General features: G+C 38.0%; 1 protein-coding gene across 2 annotated transcripts in view; it reads right to left on the bottom strand.

Moving 5' to 3' along the window:
* Positions 1–12,860, bottom strand: part of ppm1bb (protein phosphatase, Mg2+/Mn2+ dependent, 1Bb) — a 42,791-nt gene that overhangs the window by 14,579 nt on the left and 15,352 nt on the right. The window lies entirely within an intron of this gene.

Below are 12,860 nucleotides of genomic sequence, written 5' to 3'. Positions count from 1 at the left end.
AATGGACAGTGAGTGTAGAAACAAGGAGGTGGTCATAATGTTGTGCCTGAGCAATGTATATTGGCTGTGTATTTATAATAAAGTCCCGCTTTTACTATGCGTTTGAGTTACTGTGTTATTTTAGGTGTCATGGTAAAGCTCAATATGTTTTTTTCCACATAAATGGTAAATGCATCATTGCTTTATGCCATATACAAAATGTTTTATAGGAACACTTGACTTTAGAATAGTTGGGGTGCCTCCAATGGACCAAACAAAAATGTTAAACGGTGATTTTCTAATCTACAGGGTGGGCCATTTATATGGATACACCTAAATAAAATGGGAATGGTTGGTGATATTAACTTCCTGTTTGTGGCACATTAGTATATGGGAGGGGGAAAACTTTTCAAGATGGGTGGTGACCACGGCGGCCATTTTGAAGTCGGCCATTTTGGATCCAACTTTAGTTTTTTCAATGGGAAGAGGGTCATGTGACACATCAAACTTATTGAGAATTTCACAAGAAAAACAATGGTGTGCTTGGTTTTAACGTAACTTTATTCTGTCATGAGTTATTTACAAGCTTCTCTTTGTTTACAGCCATTGACATGTCGCAGAGGTTAACACGTGAGGAGCGGATAGAAATTGTGTTGATGTCTGGTGAACGCAGTACCCGGGTCATTGCAGCAGATTTCAATGCAAGACACCCTACGAGACCACCCATCTCCCATGTTACAGTTAGCAAACTGCTTGCCAAGTTTCGTGAAACTGGTTCAGTGTTGGATTTGCCAAAATGTGGACGCATGAAAACTGTCACTAATGAAGAAACATCAGTGGCTGTCCTAGCTTCATTCAGCAATACCCCCAGCGTAGCACTCGCCGCATGTCACTGGAGAGTGGCATCAGTCGAACATCCCTTCGGCGGATATTAGCTACTCCCAAATGGCACCCTTACAAACTCCAGCTGCTGCAGCATCTCAACGAGGATGACCCAGATCGGCGCACTGAATTTGCAGAATGGGCAAAACAAAAATTGGAACAGGACCCTCAGTTTACACAGAACATTTTGTTCAGTGATGAGGCAAACTTTTATGTGAATGGTGAAGTTAACAAACAAAACCACCGCTATTGGTCTGACACTAACCCACATTGGATAGATCCCTCCAAGACTGTTGGAACACAAAAATTGATGGTATGGTGTGGTATATGGGGTACAAAGATAGTGGGGCCATTCTTCATCAATGGAAACCTCAAGAGGGTTGCATTGACAATCCAACACAATGGGCAGCACTTTGAACACATTTTATAAGTGGTCAGAAACTTGTAAATAACTCATGAAAGAATAAAGTTACGTTAAAACCAAGCACACCATTGTTTTCTTGTGAAATTCTCAATAAGTTTGATGTGTCACATGACCCTCTTCCCATTGAAAAAACTAAAGTTGGATCCAAAATGGCCGACTTCAAAATGGTCGCCATGGTCACCACCCATCTTGAAAAGTTTTCCCCCTCCCATATACTAATGTGCCACAAACAGGAAGTTAATATCACCAACCATTCCCATTTTATTTAAGTGTATCCATATAAATGGCCCACACTGTATGTTATCTATTTTTTACTGTAAATCAATATAGAAATCTAACAAAAGCAAGGTAATGTAATATTGCTATTAAAGAATCAATATGATAAATTAGTCATTATACTTTAGAAAGCTTTTACAAGATGTTTAAATGGCTACGGAAAAGGTCGATGAACAGCATTAAAAATCTGTGGACAACAAAACCTTTCAGAAGATTTCTAATACAATACACCATTGTGACTAAATATACTAGAATTTAGGATTATATATCAGCAATTTGAAAAAGCCACATATACAACTTATGAGTACACTTGACTTGTTTCGTTCTCTTCCAAAGTCAAAATTATAGATAAGCCCCTCCCCCTGTGGCTATAACAACCTCCACTCCTCTACCAAGGCTATACATAACAAAAAAAATGTGTGTTTCTAAAAACTTGGAAATTTTGACCATTCAGTTGCAAAGTCAGAGGTGGATCCAGGGGCGGTGCCACAGGGGCATTGGCCCCAGTTAAAATCTGACTGGCCCATGGAGTGCCCCTGTAATATCACATTGAGTCACATTCATTTGATTTAACTGTAAGATCCATTTAAAATGTATTTCCTTCCTTGATAGCCACTGCAATGCGCGCATACACAAAAAGTGTCACTGAGCCGCTATAACTGAAGAAAAATAAATGTATTTTTTAATCAATTATTTTTTTGTTTTAAACCAAACATGCAAGCTTCATGAGAAGGCACGAATCAACATATTACCAAACGTTAGGGATGTCCCGATCCGATCTCAAAGATCGGGATCGGGGCCGATCAAGCCATTTTTTTATTGATCGGAATCGGCTTTACTAAACCCGATCTTAATCCCGATCTTTTGTGTTACGTCAGCATGTCCGCTGTGTGGAAATACTTTAAATTGAAAAGTAAAACAAGTCCAACAGTGAAGTGTAACGTCTGCAGTGTGAGCGTTTCACGAGGCGGTGGGAGGTGTGTGAGAGTGTGTGTGAGTTAAGGATCACACCGGTTTACAAAACAACGTAGTGATGCACTCGCTTAATAAAGAAATAAATGCACAGTATATTCACATATTGTCGGGAGCAGAACACTTTATTAACTTCTGTTACGGTACCGAATAGCCGACAGTTGAGTCAAGCACGCTGTTTCATGTTCTATGGAAGGCCTAAAGGGTCAAAACACATTCACTTCGTGTACAAACGTCCATCAAACCATTGTCACAATACAAGCACTTTAAGAACTGGCTTTCCTTCATAACAAAAGAGCCTTTCCATTTTATTTTGGTATTCAGGTTTTACTGTAATGCTTTTAAGTAACTTTTTTTCTTATATTCAAGTTAAGCTGCTTTCTGATCATTTTTAGTGTATCACTGCATTAAACATTTTTTTTTCTTTGAATGTAAAGTTTAAAGTAAAACTAATTATCTCACTCATTTTGATTGATTTTGTAAAAATACAAAAACATTAAGCAATAGCTTGGATGCAGCATTTTTTCCTTTAGCACTGCAGAGCTATTTAGTTGTTAAACATATACACTGGATTAATTTGAATAATTGTAATGTACTTGAAGTGTGCACTGTGTGAACAGTATTATCTAGTTCTTATCTAGACAAGTATCGGTTTGAGAATCAGTATCGGATCGGGATCAAAATTAATAATCGGGATCGGTATCGGGAACAAAAAACCGTGATCGGGACATCCCTACCAAACGTTTAAATGAACAATTTCTGCAGGGGCTGAACTGTGTAACATTGCAAAGCTATATTAGAGGTTAGCTAATTAGCTGGCAAAGTATCGATTTATATTAGAGGAAAAAACAAACATTATTATAATGTATTGTATTGTATTTAGACATAAATGTACAGTTAAGCAAAAATTACTTTATCCAGCTGTAATGTCTGCAGATGTTCCTTTAGGCTTTACTCAACTATTTACAAGGTATATTCGGTATCCTGCTTATTATACAAAGCTGTGGATAAAACAAAGCTATTAAATTAGGGTTTGAGGTCAAAGCTCTGTGCAGCCTTCACTCTATACTCCATAGTGTACCAGCCATGACGAATTAAATCCCACATCACCACATGACTATTTATACAGATAAATGTAAAAAGCATCACATGTAACAAGTCATCATGGCTAAAACATCAACCTTAGTTATGCAATACCTAATAAAAGCCTGTGATGAATTCATTAATCTGGGTGATTTATTTTTCCTCATAAGTTTGATCCCATGCCTAAACTTGGCAATTCAAAGAGGAGAAGCTTAAAGCTGCTTAAAGCAAACCTTAACCCTAAGTTCATTACATGCCTCCACAAATAGCCCATGAAATGTAGCACCAACTCTAAATAAGCCTTTAGACAAATGGGTCTAAGGCTGGACATATACTATGCAAGCACTATTCAACTGCATATTTGCATTTTTATCAGCTCATTTTACTACATAGATCATGGAATAGGTCATTTCACCACCAATTCATGTGATCAGACTCTTAAGACACATTACTTAATGTACAAGACAGTTTGTTCAGTAGTGTAAGCAAGAAACTGACAGAAGTCAACTAATGCAGATTTTAGTGTAAGCCGCAGCACACAGGCCAACCAAGCTCACCCAAGGGCAAGTCCAGAATTACACTGGAGCAAGATGCTATGCTCAGGTCTATGCTGCTTTTAAAACGGTTACCCTCTGCTCCACAAACAAATGGCAGGGTAGACATGTGCCCAAAAAAGGCAGTTGAGTGCCAACATGTATGGTTGGGCAGATTATTTATGGGTGGGAGTAGAGGAGAGGGTGGCTGTCATGCATTGTCATGGCTGGGGCTGCCGAGGATGTCTGCTTGGCCACCCCACCCGCTTATAGAACCACACTATTTTTAACCACTACAAACAAAGGCAACAACCAAATAGGAAAACTGGTGCACCCCAATTAACTAGTGTATGCAGAGGTGTTAAATTCCTTTTACAAAATTCCCAAATTCTTAAACTTTTTAAAGGGAATTTTTTTTTTTTTTTTTACAGTGTTAATTATAAACCTTTACAAATCATATAGATTCTCTGCATCGGATCCACCAAGAAATTATTCAATTTAAAATCAGAGTCATACTGCAGCGTTTTACACCTGCACTTTTTAGCCTGTGTAAATCAAACTAAATCAGTTTTCCTCCTTGTGATTAGTTTGGGTTGATGTGAGCACAGTAATCACACTTGGGTCCAATTCAAAATAAACACAGAGACCCTTAGGAGGTGGCCTCGGTCAGGTCCCAAACTCGGAAGCGGTTTGTTTGTGGACAGAATGTGGTTTAATCTAAAAAACTTTGGTTGAAAACATTGATGGTTAGCATGTCATGGTACATTCTTAGCATTAGCTTCCTTTTTCTGCTTGTCGTCTAAAGGCAGCACACGACTTCTCTGCAAACTGAATTCGGCATTTTGCTTATGTAGTTTAGCCTAGCAACTCACCCAGATAATTACCACATCTATACCAGGAATGCTATGTACAGTGGTGTTCAAAAAAATAGCAGTCCAACACCATTAACTTGATAAATCAATGTTTTTAGTAGAAATGCTATTTCTACATAGCAAAAAATTTACTTGAAAGTGTAGTAGAGTATTGAAAACAAAACAAACCATACAATTAGGGCATGCATGCTGCTCAATTGTAATTGAAGCATTGATTGAAAGGGGCTTGTTCAAAATAATAGCAGTGAGGAGTTCAATTGGTGAAGTCATTCATTCTGCAGAAGAACGGGTGTCAATTTGGCCCTTATTTGAGGTAGGAGGGTGGCAAATGTTGCACAGGTTGGTCATAGCGCATTTCCTTCTGAAATACTGGGTAAAATGGGTTGTTCCAGACATTGTTCTGATGAAGAGTGTACTTTGATTAAAAAGTTGATTGTAGAGGGAAAAAACATACAGAGAAGTACAGCAAATGATAGGCTGCTCAGCTAAAATGATCTCAAATGCCTTAAAGTGACAACCAAAACCTGAAAGATGCGGAAGGAAGCGTGGAACTACTGTTTGAATGGATCAAAGAATAGCCAGAATGGCAAAGGTTCAGCCAATGATCACCTCCAGAAAGATCAAGGAACATCTAAATTTACCAGTGAGTACAGAAGATGATTAAGTGAAGCCAATTTACCAGCAAGAACCAGCAAAGTCCCGTTGTTAAGAAAAAGACGTCCTGAATGGGTTCAAATTTCCCAAGGAACACACTGACTGGTCCAAAGAGAAATGGCTCAACATTTTGTGGACTGGTGAAAGCAAAATTGTTCTTTTTGGGTCAAGTGGCCGTAGACAGTATGTCAGACAACCCCTGAGCTCTGAATTAAAGCCAGAGTGCACTGTGAAGACAGTAAAGCATGGTGGTACAAAACTATGATATGGGGATGTTTTTCATACCATGGTGTTACACCTATTTATCACATACGAGGGATCATGGATCAGTTTAAATATATCAGAATACTTGAGCAGATCATGTTGCCCTATGTCGAAAAAGAAATGCCCTTAAAATAGGTGTTTTAACATGACAGTGACCCAAAACATCTTGGTTACAGACCAACAAGATTGAGGTAATAGAGTGGCCAGCCCAATCCCCTGACTTCAATCCCAGAGAGAACTTGTGGGCTGATATCTGAAACACGTTTTTTTGAGGCAAAACCCAAAATTGCAGAAGAACTGTGGAATGTAGTCTAATCATCCCGGACTGGAATACCTGTTCAGAGGTGCCAGAAGTTGGTCGACTCCATGCAACACAGATCTCGGAAACAATTGTTATGCCACTAAATATTCGTTCAGTAATTTAAAGTAAAGTGAAACCTCAAACATTTTCAGTTTATAGATACATTTTTTGAGTTTTTAAAGAAAAATGCTGCACTGCTATTATTTTGAACAGCCTAATATTCATTTTTCTTAATTTTCTGTAAAGGATGAACACAAACTGGCTAAATGTTTTTAATGTTTTGATTTAGAATTGAAAGTGTAGTATTTTCAGTGCATTTGCATTTATGGAAATAAAAGTTATTATAATGATTTTGTGCTTTATTCACTTTTTTAAAATCACTATTTTTTTGAACACCACTGTATGCCACCACTCCATATTTCTATACAATTAAATATGACCTAGTCCTAAACACAGGATCCTTTCCCGTGTTTACTTTCTTGCTCCTGCCTTAGTAACATCTGACCAATAAGTTTAGTGATGTCTTTACATGGTTTGTATTGTTAATGAAAAATAAAAAGCTTTAGTCCCCATTAACTTGTAACAAGTGCTGACAGGGTATGGGTTATGTGTTGCTGATAAAGAGGCCAGTAAGTTTAAACAGTATCAAACAACACAGCTACACCTAATACACTCACACCGGAACCACACACACTACCATTACCATTTTATTGTCACTGCATTGCTGAGAATGGTCCACCTCCCAAACCTTGCCTTTACTACAAAGCTGGTCTGTGTGGTAGGTTTTGTTTATACAATGTGGTAGGTTTGGTATACAATGTGTATGCCTGATAAAGTGCTTGGTGAGCATTTACACTTCAAACAAATACAATTTTTAGTATACCATAAACATTGAGGGAGTGAAAGAGCTGTTAACATTAAAGGGCCATTATTAACTTTTAAACCAAATAGAAACACAGGATTATTAACAGTTTTAGGATTAGCTGTCATGAAGAAAGATGACAAATTACCATATTAAGCAGTGACACTAGTTTGATCTACCACAGCTGACTTTTAGATGCCGTTTTTACCCAGGGTTTACCCCATTACTCTGAAATTAATCTTAGTGTTGATATTATTACGGCACAGTGCGTCTGGCATCACTGTGCCAACACAGATCCAATGACTCAGACTAACTACACTGAAGGGCTGGCCATCCAAAACCTGTACGTTCATTATCCCCTTAGTCAAGAGACATTTGAACGCAACACTTTTTCCATGAATAATAGCCTAGAAGAGATTTTTAAAACAATGTTATTCAACTAGGGCTGTCGCGCTAACCGCAATTTTGAAATATCGCGGTATAGACCAGCCAACCGCAGGGCATGCCAAGCAACCGCAACACCGCGGTGTTCACGTTTTTTCTTTCTTTCTTTTCTTTTTTTTTTTTTTTATATATTGTTGCAGGGTCCATCTTGTTTTACGCTTACATTCGGGCGTAATAAATGTTCAATGAATTCATAATGAAAATGAGCTAAGAGCGACATTTTCACGCAACCTGTTCGCATGCGTTGCTGCTGAGTGTCAGGCTTTGTGTTTTAAAATGTAAACAATCGCAACAGGAATTATAGGCAAGTTTATTAATGATCAAATTGAGTTCACACTCAGTAAATACTTGTAATTTAGACTATATTCAAACAGGCTTGGCGCACTAAAACACTTAATGACAGTTAATATGGCATTGCAGCCTGCAAATATTCTCTTGCTGGTCTTGCTGGAATGATTTAACAGGGCTCTAGACTAACTTTTTGCACTGGTTGCACTGGTGCGTCTAACTTTTTTTCTTAGGTGCACCAGCACAAAAGTTAGGTGCACCCAAATTTTCGACTGCATCGCATTTAACACCGCAGTTTTTCACAGGTTCACTTTTTTTTTTTTTTTTTTTTTTTATCACTGTCCATACAGGCAATATTAACTAACAATCTGGTCAACATGGCCTCGTCTGATGATCTGTTTGCTACTGCCTGCCGCTGAAAGGCAGTGGGGAGAGGGGGACACTCGGGCAGTGCATTTATCGCCGCATGTAATGTGTTTTATAGATGCATTGGGTTTTTTCAGCCTTTCAATTCAAAATGTATTAGAACCAGTCACAAATACACTATTGCCGGCCATGGTCTTCCCATGCTCTTTACAGTTAATTATAGTATTATAGTCTAATTATAGCAATTATTTTTTATAAAAATTATAATAATAGAGTAAATGTGTATGTATGTGAGTATATCTATTTATGTGTGTGTATATTTAAAATTTTATGTATATATATGTGTGGGTTTGTGTGTGTGTGTGTGTGTGTGTGTGTGTGTGTGTGTGTATGGGGCTCTAGAGTGTTAGAGTGTAATCTTAAATGCAGTGCATTATATTATCTGCTTTACTGAATCTTTTACACAGATTCCCAAAATCGCTTGCGGTGCACTCACTGTGTATTTTGACTACATGTATTCTAATATATTATGGTCTTTCAGTTATTTTTATATTTTATTAACGAAAATATTGTGTTTTTACTTTAACTCGCTAGCATTAGCCACTTGCTACTAGAGGGTCGGCTCACCTAGCCGCTGTCCGGTGGGGATGCTGCGGGTCTTTTGCTGTGCGGTGGTGGAGGTGTGGGAATAAAGGCACACAACAGGGTCGAGTCACTTTAACTGTTTAGTCAGGACTTCGGTGAGCATTACAACACTTTACACCGCCGAGCTCCAGAACCCGAACTTCCATTCTGGGGACATCCGGCGAGTCTCATATACAAAACTAAATTAACTGCAGAACATCCGAACGCACATGTATAAACCTGGTGCTGCATTCTGATTGGCTGAGCTGAATGTTGCTTACATATCACCGCTACAATATTGTCCCGCCCTTCACTATCTCTGATTGGTTTAGACCATGATATTGGCCTAATGTGTGTCTGTTTTTTTTCCTTCGGAAGCCTGGTCGCACCGGTGCGACCTGAGATTTTTTTTAGTCGCACCATTGAGAAATTAGGTCGCATGTGCGACCAAATTGGTCGCACTCTAGAGCCCTGTTTAAATGTATTTTTTCGTTGAATAAAAATGTATTGAAACGAATAATAACTTGAAATGTACAGTAGTATATATTGTTATGTTAATTATACCTACTAATTAGATAGCTTGTCGCATTGTAAAGTCGCATGCAGGTACAGTACACGTGTATTAGTGTAACGAGCCCCATCAGAGAGAGTTTTAGTACCGAGGGGAACATCGCTAACCCACTCAGATTCTCTCTAAACCACATCAGATGAACGTGTTGGTTCTTCTAGCGCGCATGATAACGCAGGTTTAAACTCTTACAGACTTTATTCTTTTTTTTTTTTTTTTTTTTTTAAATAAATTTTTACCCCTTTTTCTCCCCTTCTAGCGCATCCAATTGTTCAATTAGCATCGTGCTTCCTCTCTGTCTATGCCGAACCCTGCCCTGACGGAGGTGATTGAAGCTAACCCGTATCCCCTCCGAAACACGAGCAGCAGCCAGATGCATCTTTGCCACCCACACATTGACGAGTTCGGCGCCACCTAGCGTTGCATGCGGAGAGACACACCCTAAGGGCACCCTCTCCCATCTCTGTGTAAGCGCCTCCAATCAGCCGGCAGAGAACGCAATCGCATTCTGACAGAGAGAGACCCACATCCGGTTCTTTGTCCCACCCCCCACATGAGCAACCGGCCAATCGTTGCTCATATAGCCACTCAGCTTCAAACCGGTAAAGCAAGGCTGGACTCGATACCACGCTCTCAGAATCCAGCCCTGGTTGCAGCGCGTTTCTTTTTACCGCTGCGCCACCTGAGCGGCTCAGACTTTATTCTTTATTCTATTTTTTTTTTACCATATTTTGATTAGATTTGCATTTAAAATATTTAGCCTAAACACTTTTTTTTCGTTTCACAGTGTATATCTAGCCTAGGCTAGAAGCTTAATTTAAACCTTTTTTTAATAGAGAAAAGACACGCATCCCTGCTGTGTTCTGTATTTAACATTAAACACGCATTTCATTGGTCTTAAAGCTGTCTCATCTTTGTCATTATAAAGCAATAATATACCAAATCATAGCCTAACAATAAAGCTTGTTTGTATAGCTCTAAAATCCAGATAAATTAAGTAATTTTCAAAAACAATGGCGCGATATTGAGGTTGAATATCGCAAGGGAAAATTCTTTCACCGCGACAGCCCTATATTCAACAGCCAAATATTGACACTAAAGGCATTAAAGCTTCTATGTTTTGCTATACACAGCTTTTATTACATACTAAATGTAATATTCTATTATAAATAATTAAGCGTAACAATCGAGGGGAGAAGTAATGGGCGAATAGTTTTTTTTTTTTCTGACACTAGTTGACCTTCACAAATATAGCAACATACTAATCTACCCAGGGACTCATAGGGACTCACTTTAAAACAAAGACTGGCATCTATAGAGCTATTTTTAATCCATAAACTTCGAATGCTTTTTTTTCTTTAGCTATGTTCATTTTCTTCTGCTATGCTAATGCTATGCTAACTGCTATGCTCTTTTCTATTTGTTAACATGATCTACATAAATCACTTATTATGGTAAATAGTAAAATATTTGGTTCATGTTTAAAAAAAAAACCTGCATAGACTTTTAGGGCTGATGGTAGCCAAACTTTTAAACCACATCTGGCAATTTTAATGACATTGCATAACCTATGTTTACTGAGGACACCCTGTCTTTTAAATACTTTTATTCATGTCAGTGATAACAATAAAACAAGCTCGCAGTAGGATCACCTCACAGAGATCAGTTTATACAGCTTTCAGCTTAATAAAAAAATTACGATGTTTGCCAACACCCATTGCTTTATTTCATGAAAAGAAAACACCATTTTGGAAACAAAGAATGTTGCCCAGTTATCGGAGTATGTACATCACTGAGTATGTAAACTGCTAAATATAGTACTCTAGAATATTGCATAGTTCATGATCATCTGACTCCAGCTCTCCAGATATCGTAAGCATCACCTAGGCATCAAAACAAATGATGTCCTTGATACAAAACCTACATCTGCAATCGGAAATATTCAACTGAATCCTTAACCAAACATGACTTGGAAGTATGCTAGTAAGTCCAATTATCACTACAGAAGGCATAACATTTCTCCATAAAACGCCCTGATACTTCTGTGAGTCACACAGTCAAGACTGCCAGTACTTGTCAGACAGTCTGTGTCATTCATTTGCAAATCAATCTTTTTCTTTAGGGAGATTTAAATATTTCCATTTGCCACAGTTTATCTGAAAAAGTACCACCTCATGTGGTTATTGGTTTAATTTCAATCATTTTTAGTGTTTGACTTTAGACATTTACTCATAGTATCCTTTTTCATATCGGTAACCTTTTACCTACATTGCCAGAGAACTCTATTTGAACTCTTGTTGTACATCGAACAGAGCAGCCAACACATTCACAATACTCAGTTAAGGAGTCAAGGTTTGCTTGAGGTTTGCAAAAGTTTTCGCTCCTCACTCCCACTTACTTAATTATGTGTTCGATGACTAAGGCAACTACAATCATTTAGGAGCAATTTGCTATAATACTGTCACAGGATCCAGCCACCAAATTTATTATTATTTATTTGATATTTACGCCACTTTATACACTTGATTGTGTTATTTATGGCATTTATAACTCTTCTGAGTTATAGGAGAAAAAAAGTATTTAAAAGGACCTGGTAAGCTCAAGCAAAGTAACAATGGCCAAGTGTTTTCCAGACACTGTTTACATTCACAGACCACTTGAACTTTCTGTACCGAACTCAGTAGTTAGGGACATCACAAACCCAAAGATTATTGTTGAGTTAAGTGATTTGGACACTCTTGATGACATGGTCAAATGGGAGCAGACTTGCAATTATGCTCAACATCTATGTGAGCCAACTAGAATTATCTGATAGGAAGAATCAGTGATGGATTCTTTTAGGAAATGTTCTCATACTATCAGACAAAGTCATGATCGAAACCACATATTTGCGACGTACTGCCCCTGAAACTGCCCATTCATTCCTGTCTAAACCACAGAGCAAAACTCGAAATATAGATCTTGCATGCAAAAATGCTGCACAGGAACACAGCATTAGTAAAAACAAGGAAGTAAAATTTCACCGGCTTACAAAACAGTGGCAACAAATGTCAAAACCCTGCTAACTTATCCAATCTGTCAAGACAACTGACAAACAGTTTAATTAAATTTTAAGATTTTATACTGTCCAGGCATTTTATAAAAAGGTTTCAATGGCACAAAGATGAAGTCAAGCATTATTTATTTATTTGATGTTTAATGCCATGTTTACACACTGGTCATTCTCATGGCAAGATAGATACCTAGATTATGCCCAGATTATTTATTCATGTTCTTTGTCTAGTGTCATTTCTGTGTTTAGTGTATAATCAGTCTTGTATTTTTCAAAAAAGTGTTTCTGCTTTGGTTTTGTTAAATTGTCAACCATTGTATTTGGCATTGCAAGTCTTAATAAATGTTCAATGGTTATTTGTGTATTACAGTGGTCACATATCGGTGGGCGCTTACCTTTCACCAGGTGGAAGTTGA

The sequence above is a fragment of the Trichomycterus rosablanca genome, chromosome 10 (genome assembly GCF_030014385.1).
Source record: "Trichomycterus rosablanca isolate fTriRos1 chromosome 10, fTriRos1.hap1, whole genome shotgun sequence".
Classification (NCBI taxonomy): domain Eukaryota; kingdom Metazoa; phylum Chordata; class Actinopteri; order Siluriformes; family Trichomycteridae; genus Trichomycterus; species Trichomycterus rosablanca.
Note: the sequence above shows the minus strand (reverse complement) of the source record. Positions and strands in the feature narration are given on the sequence as shown.